Below are 12,484 nucleotides of genomic sequence, written 5' to 3' on the forward strand. Positions count from 1 at the left end.
GAGAGCAATGCGCCAGCTGAATACTAAAAAGGATCCAGACCTGGAGAGTGGAGGGTGGGAGAGAATTCATGTCGAAAGACTAGGTAGTACAAAGACTAAAATGGAAAGGGCCAGAGAGGTGGTCAGGGATTACGTTAGAAATTACTGGAGCGAGTGGGGGAACAATGTGGATCATACAAAACAGCAAGTTTACTGTTGGAGAGAAACTGGTGGAAGCCCTGACACTATTACCCCTACTCATTTCTAGTCCTGGAGCTGACCTGACCCTCGTGGTTCAACAATAGAAAGGCCTATAGAGTGAAAAATAACATCAGGGAGTAACCACCTCTTACAATCATCAAGTTTTGAAATCAAAAGAGCAACATTGGCCCAAGACAAAGTTCACAGAAAGGTGCCAAACTTAGCTGCTTGCGAATGAATGACTACACACTTACTTATAGGTCATCAGGAGTAGATCAGGGGTTATTCTCCCTAAGGGTTATCAGTCATCTAGAGCAAGCAGCCACCACTGTTTCTCCCACAACAAGTAGGGCCCACTCCCTTCTGATAAGGATAGTAGTTGTCTGGTTCCTTGTAGGAGACCCCAGAGAGATCAAGCCCACCCAAGAGTGACCAAGCTTAGGCCACCATCATGAATCTAGGGTCCACCCTTCTTGTCACATGAATACCCCTAGTCCCTCCCATTCCTATGTGCACACGCTTAGCTCATCCCCTTCCTGTTACACCTATGCCCATTGTACATCCCCTTCCTATAATGTGTGTGCCTATTGTACTGCCCCTTCCTGTGACGTGTGGTTACCTGCAATAACGCCCCCCTAAGTAGATATGACCCTTGGTTAGCAATAAACAGGGTCCTTGAGCCTTCTGCCGGGTCTCCGCCCCACCTCGCCTCAGCTTTCGCTGTGCGCTGTGCATGGACCTGGCCGGTCAGATCATGGCCATCCAGGAGGTGAGCATGCTACTATGAAATGTGTCCGACTCCATTATTTCCTCTCTTCTATCTCTTATGCTCTCGATGACTTTATTATAATATTTATATATCTCAACCGTACAATTGTGCTTACTGAACCCATGATTAGTGGTGGGGGCTGGCAACCCTTCCAACCACAGAATGTGTAGGAGAGAAGCATGTATGGGAATGGGAAACAGGAAGTGGGGTGAATGGAGTGTAACTAATGACATGAAACAAATTGTGTATAATTGTTGCATGGAAAACACATTTGTTTTGTTAACCTTTCCCTAACTCCATAATTAAGAAAATAGAGACACAATTTTTATATAGTTTAAAACATATTCTTAATTTCATTTCTTTGTAAGTGATTGGTAGATTACTATTCATTACAGATGAAGTCATTAATTTTAATAATTGTCTTTTAATTTAATGAACAAAACCCCAGCTATTAAGAAATTTATGTGCAGATTAAAGATAGCTGATAATAAGCCAACAAATATCACGGGGAGAGCAAATGTTTTGAGAATGATGAAGGCAATGAATGTACAAATGTGCTTTACACAATTGATGTATGTATGGATTGTGATAAGAGTTGTATGTGGCCCTAATACAATGATTTAATAAAAATAAGCCATCAAATAAATATTAATAGGAAAACATCAGATTATGATAAGTACTCCAGAGAAATAGCATCGTGCGGAGAGAAAATAACTGGTGGTTTCTTTAGGTTTGATGAGTAAGGAACGTAGAAGCTGACATTGGAATGTTAAGAAGAATCCAGACATGTTAGTATGGTAAGGGAGTGGCATAGAGGGTGGGGAAGGAGTCCATGCAGAAAGACTAGGAAGTTCAAAGGCCCTAAACTAAGATGGGAGCATCCTAAAGCAGGGTGGGTGAGGAGAGAAGGTGGCAGGTAATGTATGATAGAAAGAGCACAGAGGTCACATGACAGTGAGTTTGAAAGCCAGAATAAAGGTTTTTGTTTTTATTATAAGTTTGATCAGAAGCCATTGGATTTCTTTACTCAAGCAAAAGCATAATTTGATTTGTAATTTAAATAATATCCTCCCTTCCTATTCAATTTTATTTAAGGATCTTCCATCCAGTGTCCCTTAAGAAAATCTATCCAGATTAGCCTGTGGTACCACTAATCTTCTGAGTTGATCTCTTTGCCGTGAATTTAACTGGCTCTGCAGATCCCGTCAGACGTCACTGTTTTCATTGGACCTTGCTCTCTGGGTCATATTGGCAAATTCAAGACTCGTCCCTGGTTGACAGTCAGTCAATAAAATTGTTTTCATTAGCTTCCATGCTTCTTGAGAGAGTGGTGGAAGGGTCAGCACCTTGGGCTAACAGATCCCCTCAAACGTGCTGCGGCCACGTGCTTGCGTCACCTTGAAAATGCTGGTCCCTGTGAGATCTCAACTCCAGTAGCCATTCCACCTGTTTCTGAACTTCAGTAACAGTCTCTCCCTTTGTCCAGGTGGTGGTCTATCCTCTCTTGGATCATCTGTGATGTCTTCCCTGCCTTCTTAAAAGACTTGACCCATCCAGAAAATGCTGCAAACTTGCCGCAAAACTTTAATGATTTGGGAAGATGTTCTCCAAGTTTTCTGTTTAAAACTTCATGTTAACTCTGATTTCAAAATTACTCTCTCCCTTTCTTTGAAAGCATCCAATGAAACTAAGACAAGTATTGCTGAGAGGACTTGTCTGTACCTGCCCACTAGTTGCAGACCCCTGGCTAAACACATTGCTTTGGGATAAAACCTTGCACGTATGAAATGGAACTCCAATAGCAGTTCTTTTGACTTATCCTTTTGTGTGACCAAGTCAAGGAATGTATTAGGAATTGCCTTTTGAAATCCGTGTGTGAATGTCTATATGTCTATAGAATATGTCCATCTGTCATTCATAAAGATGGAACCATGAAGTCAAAGTGCATTCTTGTTTAAATACTGATAGATATTATCAGATTTCCCTACCAAAAGGCTTTACCACCTCTGTGCAGGATTACCTGTTTCTGATAGAGCCATTTATATTCCTTTTCTCAGAAATAACAGTCTTGCCCGTTTTTTTCCTACCAGCTAGTCGATTCTTTCCTTATTGATTTGCATATACTTTATATACCAGGAGAGGTAAATGTTTATCTGTATTATGCATTGTTCGTATTTTCTGCTTGTATTTCAATAGCTATATTATTTTCCCCATGTAGAAATGTGGTACTATTGTCACTATTTTTAAGATTCAAGAACATGTTATGCTTATCCAAAACCATTCCTACTGCAATAATATACACTAGTTTCCTCACATATTCATTGAATTCTTTAATCATTTAAATTTTACTTAAATATTTTGAGCTATAGGCATTTTACCTTGAGAAATACAGAGAAATCTAATTTTCTAGGTGACTAGGTGAAATCTCTAATTAATTTATCATCTTCTTACTGAGTTGGAATGTTATTTTGATCATAAGGTAAAATCCATCAACTGGTTTGCCTCTCTATCCAACTAAGCTTGCCGGAGTTCTCCATTGGTTTTGCTGATCTAATCACTTATGAAACACTCCCCATTTCGTAATTTATAAAAGCTCACTTACTTTGTTCAATAAATTTTAGGCTTAGGGCTAATCTTTTCAGGTATTTTCTCATAAATTATTTTCTCAGTGAGGTTTTTTTCTGACCAGCCAATTAAAATTGGGCCTCCTCCCTGCTTCAGCTTTACTTTTCTGTATAGCTCTTACACCTTTTGGCACACTGTTTTCCATTGTTTGTCTATTGCTTCTCTCCCTCAAGACTACAGAAACTCCATAGAACAGAGGTTTTTGTCAGTTTTGTTATTAGCATACAGTAATCAATTAAGATATTTGTATTTAACTTTTTATTGTGACTGTGTGAAGGTTTCTAGAGAAAATCAGTTTTCTATTCAACAATTCATCCATGCTTTGTTTCATGCCATTGAATGTAATCCCCACAATGTAATAGCACTATCTCACTTCCTCCCTGGCTTGCCAGTTCTCATTCACTCTTCTTTCTGTTTTCAGAATTTTCCCCTGAGACCAGCAGTTCTCAACCTTCCTTATGCCACAACCCTTTAATACAGTTCCTTATGTTGAGGTGACCCCCAACCATAAAATTATTTTTGCTGCTACTTCATCACTGTAATTTTGCTACTGTTATGAATCGCAATGTAAGTATCTGATACGCAGGATGTATTGTCATTGTTACAACTTGACCATAATGAAAGCATAGTGATTAATAAAAAAACAATATTTAATTCTATATTGTGAAATCTTTATTTCTAATGACAGATAAATGCAATTTTGTCTAGAAGCATGGTGTAGCATGGGTTAACAGTTTTCATGCCGGGTACTCATATGTGGGTATATCTGCTTGTGGCCTGTTTCTCCTGGAGATGGATGGAGGAGCGGTGTCTCAGTCCTTAAGACCATCAGATATACATGTTAATAGGCTTATGCGACCCCTGTGAAAGGGATCGCGACCCACATGTTGAGCACCACTGGTCTAGGAGGGTCTCAGTGCAGGGACTGGTTGTTGTGTGCTATTGAGCTGATTCTCACGGAGGATCTCTACATGACAGCGAACATCTTAAGGCTCTCCAGGCTGTAATAAAAAAGCAGGCGTCTTGGAAACCAAATTCAATGTACATTTAAGGTAAAATGACAACTGCCTGGAGTGACCAGATAGAGAATGAAGCAGATATGCCTGTTAACATGAATAAGCATGCCCTGAAAAAACAGGCGAGAAGCCTATCATTGGGTCTTTGTGACCCGCAGCTGAGCCATGGAAAACATAAAGTGTTTGGGGTTTGATAAGGATAACACACTTGCGCTGTCCAACTACCCCGGTTACAGGTCCCTGGGATTTGAGACTGTGCAGAGATTGGTGTCTATGGGCTATCTATCCTCTGGAGCTGCTCAACTTTGCTGATGATTCGACATTTCCCACCAGGGGACTTGTTTTTAACACACTACTTGGAACTCTCTTTAAATTGACGCCTCTGGACACCTTTTGGTCCGTGCCCACAGATTTGTCTTCAACTAGAGAGCAGTATCCAAATCACTGTATCCAACAGGATGACACTGGGAGATTTTACATTCCGAGCATGCTGTTCAAGGTAGCCAGAGCTACCCGTTGGTCTGCCTAGTCACTTAAAATTAATTGATCCCGATATGCCAGCTGTGAAACATGGGGGCTTCTTTATGCCCTATGCAGTGTGTTCTAGGATGTAGGCAATGCTGTTGACTAGATGTATGGCCAGGGTTTCCTTAAGGACAAAACAGTTGAACATCTTAGAAAGTATCCAGTCAGAGATGGAAAATCTGTCTTGTTTCTGAGCTGGATGAAAGAAGTAGGGAAAGTGTGTTTTGCTAATAACAATGACTATAAATGCACAGATTAAAATTAGGAGTTATCCTTTTGATTTCCCTTATGGCCCAAGCCTGGGGGCTTCCATTGACCATGGCAGCCCTACTTTGACCTGATTTTGGTGGACGCCCAGAAACCACTCTGTTTTGGAGAAGGTACAGTGATGTGCCAAGGATACTAAAGCTGGCAAGTTGAAACTTAGCATGGCACACCAGCCCCTGACAGCCTGTCCTTGTCTACCCAGGAGGCTCACCTGATATAACCTGTGATCTGTCAGGAGCAAAGAGCCAAGGGCGTTTTGTTATTGGAGGTCACAATTTGGGGGCATTTTAAAATCAAAGAAATGACCAGGGTGGGGGAACGTTCTTGGTGATTCTGGAATTGCACAGGACCTGCAGATGTGTGCAATGGAAAGAGTTCACCGTTCAAAGAACTTCAGAGTTTGCATATTTTCTTGGCTGAACTTCACAAGTACCTTGAAGGCCGCACAACGGACGCCCAGGTATTAGGTGCATCCAGGGACACATTAAGGAAGTAACTCCTGACATGGACGTGTGCTACAGGACCACGGGAAACCTGTTTGAGAGCCACTGCTGGCAGACCCTTCGCCAGGCAGGTGACACGCTTTGCTGACCTCTATGCTGCCTCCTCCCGTGGGCCTGCTCTACTACCCACACAGTTTCCTCTGCCGAGCCTCATGAAATCAACCGTGAAGCACACGCATGTTGATATCAACAAGATGGAATCCACCCCCTCCCTTGCCACCCACAGCTGCACATCCACGGATTCAGAGACACCTAGCACAAGTGGCACCAGTCGATCAGTCAACCAAGCCCACTGGCCCCTAGGAAATGACAAACCTCCATGACATAGAGGAGGAGGAGGAAGAGGAGGAGGAGGAGGAGGAGGAGGAGGAGGAGAATGAGGAGGAGGAGGAGGAACAGGAGGAGGAGGAGGAGGAGGAGGAGGAACAGGAGGAGGAAGAGAAAGAAGGCGTCTAATGCCAGCATTCATTAGACAAGTTCTGGCAGGCTCACGAGAGCAAAGGCTGTCCCTGGCTGGGTTCTGGTGTGTGTGTGTGTGTGTGTGTGTGTGTGTGTGTGTGTGTGTGTGTGTGTGTGTGTGTGCTTGTGCGTGCATCAGAGGTAATGGGCAGTTGCCTTAAACTTTAGGGCCTTCAGAGAGAGATACTTGTTTTAGTTTTGTGCATCTACAGTTTGGGCAGGTGGCTCATTATTGTAATGAAGAAAGTAAAGTCAGGCTGAACTACAAAAATAAATAAGTCAATAACAAAGCAGATTACCAAGGTTTTACTCCTGCAGAGTCCATGGTGCATATTTGCATTCTGTTGCATAATTACATTCAGTTGGCTCACAGTTAAACCATGTCATGGGGAAATTGCTAGTAATGAGTTATATAAAGAAGGTTATTAGATGGTAGATGAAAGGGAACATTGGCCCTTTGGCATGAAAGCAAAACATTTCCACTCTTAATTATGCTTCTATTATAAATAACCTTGTTAAGAAAAATGATTACACTGCTACAGATAGGAACTGGACACACAGGGAATCCAGGGCAGATGATCCCTTCAGGGCCATGGTCTGAGTGGCGATACCGGAAGGGTTGGGGATGGGTGGGTTGGAAAGGGGGAAACGATTACAAAGATCTACATGTGACCTCCTCCCTGGGGGACAGACAACAGAAAAGTGGGTGAAAGGAGATGTCAGACAGTGAAACATATGACAAAATAATAATTTGTAAGTAATCAAGGTTTCATGAGGGAGAGGGGAGCAGGGAAGGAGGGGGAAATAAGGAGCTGATGCCAGGGGCTTGGGTGCACAGAACGGATGTTTTGAGAATGAGGGAAACGAATGTACAAATGTGCTTTACACAATTGATGTATGTATCGATTGCCATAAGAGTTGTATGAGCCCCTAATAAAATGATTTCAAAAAAAGAAAAGTGATTAAAAATATACATTACATTGCTTATGAGTAGAATGAAACACACTGCTGATATCAACTGTTCTTTTGAAGAGACCAACAGAGCAATGCAATGAAAACACAAACAAGTGAAGGAAGAATTCCAATGTTCCCGAGTAGAGCAGGATTGCCCAAGCCCAACAGGTGAATTTTATTGGATTTTTAAAAGGGTTTTGTTTTTCTTCTTAGTGGTAGAAATACTGAAATATTCATCTAATTTTTGTTGTTAAGATACATCTGCAATGAAATGTTATGAGCATCTTGGTGAAATCATACTCGTGGTATCTAGAAAAAGGTTTTTTAAAAACTGATTGTTAATATTTAATATTTTATTTTATTAGCCTTTAAATTTATTTATTTTGAAATTATCATTATGTAAATTAAATTATTATATATCTGTATGTTTTCTAAGTCAGATTCTTATTACTGAAAAACAATCTTCATGTTAATCAGAAGTGAAAATGTCACAAACTACCCAAATAATACATTCTGGTTCTGCTAGCATAAACTTTATGGCATTTAAAAATATCCCCCTCTTCTTTTACTGTATGAAAAACCCTTTCATTCCATAGCATTCAAATCCACATATGTAAAACTTATGAACTTTCAATCATAGCAGGCGAATTAAACAGAAGTTAAATAAAATATAAACGTGAGAGTTTGCTCCTGGCCCCAGTATGACCTTAGTCTTTTATTGCTGTGATGACATACATCTTGGCCTTTGATTATCTGGAATTTATTTTCTTTCATTTTTTATTTGGAAAAGGGCAATGCACCCACTTTTCATGGTTGCATGACTTCTTCAAACATCCTTATTGAAGCCTATCTCAGGTGTACCACAGATTCACCTCTTTAAAATGCACAGTTCGCTGTGCATCCGCAGATCCACAGTGGTGTCGCTGTCACTCTATCTAATCTGACAACCTTCGCTTCATTTGGCGGCCGTCTCCCATTTTTACCTTTATCTCACTCCAAACCTCACGCAACTTGCTAGTCTGTCTTTATAGGTTTGCCCATTCAAGACATTTCATATCAATGGAATCATGCATTAGGTGGTGTTTTGTGCCTGTCTTCTTTCCCTTAGCATATTTCCCCCCAGACCTAGCCATAGTATAGGATTGCCATCGAGTCGATGCTGACCCATAAAGGCCCTATGGGACATAAAGGCCCTATAGGACAAGGTACAACAGCTCCTGTGAGTTTCCAAGACAACAACTCTTTAAGGGAGTAGAAAGTGCCCGCCTTTCTCCCTGGGAGCAGTGGGTGGTTTGGAACTGCTGACTTTGCAGTGAGCAGCCCAGTGCGGAACCGCCAGGGTTCCTACCCGTCGTGTGTCCTATGCTATTCTTAGTGGAACATGTGCTTAGTTCTAGCTAACGCTGAATCACATTCCATTATCTGGATAATATTACATTTTCTATATATTTATTCATTGATTGGGATTTGGATTGTTCCCACTTTTCGGTTACTCTAAATAATACTACTATGTGTATTCAAGTATGTTTTTGTACATCTCCTGTAAGTCGATGCCTAGGAATAGAATTACTGGTCTACATGTAACTATATTTAACTATTGAAGAGTTGAAAGACAGTTTCTAAAGAGGTGGAACCATTTTCATTCTTACCAGCAATGTACGAGGGTTCTAAAATGTCAAATTCTTACCAGTATGTGTTAGTACCAGTCTTTTAAATCGAGCCACCATAGTGAGCATGAAATGAAATATCATTGTGGTTTTAGTTTGCATTCGCCCAATAGCAATGATGTTTACCATCTTTTCATGTGCTTAATGGTCATGTGCATATGTATTTTTTGAGAAATGCCTTTTCAATATTTTGCCCATTTAGGTTAAGCGCAGATCCGTTTCCTTTCTAGGTTAACCTCGCTAATTCCATCACTCATGAAGCTATCATCTTCCTCTGTGTGGCATTCTGTCAGCATTCACTTACTGTGCAGTCCCGCATCTGGTCGCTACACGGTCTCTTCCTTTAAGCAGGAGAGAGGCTTCTGTTAATGGTAGGACAACGAGGTGAAATAAAGGAGGAGTGAGAGAGCAATTCACCAACATGCGCACTCCAGGAGGAGAAAACATTCTCATCTGAAGAGTAAAATGCAAGAGACTGATTCAGGGATGTGTAGTAAGTGGACAGGTCACTACACCAAAGGTCATTCATCCAGTCTGTAGTTCTTTCTGCTTCTTTCCTAAGAGGATGCTGTGGGATTGGGTAGAGGGGACTAAGTCCTGACACTGAATTCTTATGGCCACTTCAGTTTTACTTATGCTCATTTATCGAGGAAGAGACTAGGAGCAGGCAACTGGGGACCAGAAAAAAAAATCTGTTCCCATTGAGTTGCTTTTAACAAATATCGGCCCTATAAGCCAGGCTAGAACTGCCTCCTGGGGGTTCAAAGACTGGAATCTTCACTGAAGCAGACTGCCGCACCTTCTGCCTGTGGATAATGGTTAAGTCTAACCGCTGGCCATCTGCTTAGCAGCTGAGTGCTTAAACACTACGCCACCAGGGCTCCTTAGGGGAAATGGACACAGATCCCACAATTACTAAATCATTTGTTGTCCTTTTGTGTACATCTCCTTCATATATCGGCAGAAGATAGGGTGAGTAGGTTTGTATATTCCTAGAGTCTCCAGTCCAATTACAGCTTCAGATTGTTAATCGTAATGAATTCAGACAGTTTCATCTTTTCCCACGGGGGTTATGACAGATCTGTACTGTCAAACGTGTGTGTGGTTAGCGGCCCAATACTCGACCCACTGTGGACATGACCTATGAAGTCCTTCATTCTGTAAGAGTCTCCACTTTTTACCCCTTATGCTGGGTTGAATAAAGATTTCAAAGATGTCTACGCCCTAAGGCCTAGACCCTGTGACTGTGGGACTAAGGAAAGAGTAGTTGAGGGGTTAAGCACTTGGCAGCCAGCCACAAGTTGGTGGATCGAATGCACCAGCAGTCGAGGGAGGAAAATGTGACAGTCAGAGTCTGTGACCCCAGAAAAGGTTGCAGTTCGGTGAACCCTATGGGAACCCGACACTGTCCTATGGGATCACTATGCGTCAGAAGTGAATGGAAAGCCATGTGTTTTGATTTAAAGTAAAGGCAGATGAGGATATTATGGGAGATTACCCATGAGGGTATTATGCACGAGTAACAATGCGGATGCATTGTTATCATGAAGAGCTGTAAAAGAGGGGGTGCGAGAGGGCCAAGGAGAACACGCTGGCTCGGAAAGAAGCAGTGCTTCAAAAGGAGAAGAGGCCAGGCTGCGGTTTTGATGATGGAGGAAGGCTTCAGAGCCCAAGAACGCAGGACGCTTCTACTGCTGGAAAATCTCCCCAGAGCCTCCAGAGGAACCAGCATTACTGACGCCTGACATTTTGTGGTTATTACACTTTTGATCTTCAGAGCATCACAAAATTTATAATAGTTTATTACAGCAGATACTTTGGGGTTTTTTTTTTTTGAAGAAAACAAACACTTCCATTTGCTATAAGGTGGAATAAACAATATGGAGGAGAAAACAAAAAGACTGATGGTCCAGTGGGATGTAGGAGAGAGGGAGGTGAGGGAAAGGAAGTGGGTGTTAACAAATCCAGGGACAAAGGAGAAGCAAGTGATCTAAAATCCATGGTGAGGAGGGTGTAGGAGGTCTGGTAGGGTTTGATCGAGGGGAATGTAACCAAGAGTAATTACTGAAACCCAAATGAAGGCAGAACATGATAGTGGAACAAGAGGAAAGTAAAAGGAATTAGAGGAACGAACTAGGAGGTAAAGGGCATTTATAGAGGTCTAAATACAGGCATGTACATATGGAAATATATTTATATATGACAGTGGGGAAACATATCTATGTGCATATATTTATAGGTTTAGTATTAAGGTAGCAGATGAACATTGGGCCTCCACTCAAGTGCTCCCTCAATGCAAGAACACTTTGTTCTATTAAACTGGCATTCCATGATGTTCACCTTCCTGATATAATCGTTGAAGACAAATAGGATGCAAAGCAAATGTGGTGAAGAAAGTTGATGGTACCGATTATCAAAAAATATAGTGTCTGTGGCCTTAAAGGCTTGAAGATAAATAAGCACCATCTAGCCAAGAAGCAACAAAGCCCACATGGAAGAAGGACACAAACCTGTGTGATCATGGGATCAGGTATCAGGCATCAAAGAACAAAAAATCATATCATTGCGTGCTCACCTCCCTTATACGATCACTGAAGACAAATGGGTGCATAAGTCAGGCTGAAGTATAGCACTGATGAAACATACAACTTTCCGCTAGTTCTTTAATGCTTCAACCCCCACTCCCCACTATCATGATCCCAATTCTACCTTATAAATCCGGCTAGACCAGAGTATGTACCCTGATACAGATAAGAGCTGGAAACAGGGACAGATGGGACTATAAACCCCTCAGGACCAATAATGAGAGTAGGGATACTAGGAAGGTAAGGGAAAGGTGGTGGGAGAAAGGGGAAACCAATCACAATGATCTACATATAATCCCCTCCCTGGTGGAGAGACAATAGAAAAGTGGGTGAAGTAAGACATTGGTCAGTGTAAGACATGACAAAATAATAATCATTTATAAATTATCAAGGGTTCATGAGGGAGGGAGGTTGAGGGTGGGAGGGGGAAAGCAAGGAGCTGATACCAACGACTCAAGTAGAAAGAAAATGTTTTGCAAATGATGACAACTATTGTATAAATGTGCTTGACACAATGGATGGATGGATGGATTGTGATAAGAGTCGTACGAGCCCCAATAAAATGATTAAACAAGAAAACGAGTTTGATTCCCTCACCTTTGTCATTTCCTTACGGTAAACATCAATAAGGACTCTCGGTTTGTCAGGATCCCAATCTTCCTTGTGTTTTTGCAATTATATCAGAAACAAAGAATTTTAATTTCTCCTGGTTTCTGAAGAATGTTTGGTGAGGTCTGTGAATGAATCTCATTATCCATGGACAGATACTTAGAGCTGATTGATAAAAACAAACCATCATGGGGATCATATGTTGCCACATTTCCACATTTAGCATAACAAGCAATCTTTATTTTAATCTTTTTTTTTTTTTTTGCTTACACTTAACCTTGGGTTCATCCTTGACTCTTTCTCTCTCATTATTCTAGAAAAACAT

General features: G+C 41.4%; 1 pseudogene; it reads left to right on the plus strand.

Annotated features, from left to right (window-relative positions):
- The first annotated feature begins 4,631 nt into the window (after positions 1–4,631).
- LOC142429388 (cytosolic purine 5'-nucleotidase pseudogene) lies at positions 4,632–6,341 on the plus strand (annotated as a pseudogene).
- Positions 6,342–12,484: the final 6,143 nt, after the last annotated feature.

The sequence above is a fragment of the Tenrec ecaudatus genome, chromosome 1, assembly GCF_050624435.1.
Source record: "Tenrec ecaudatus isolate mTenEca1 chromosome 1, mTenEca1.hap1, whole genome shotgun sequence".
NCBI classification, from domain to species: Eukaryota; Metazoa; Chordata; class Mammalia; order Afrosoricida; family Tenrecidae; genus Tenrec; species Tenrec ecaudatus.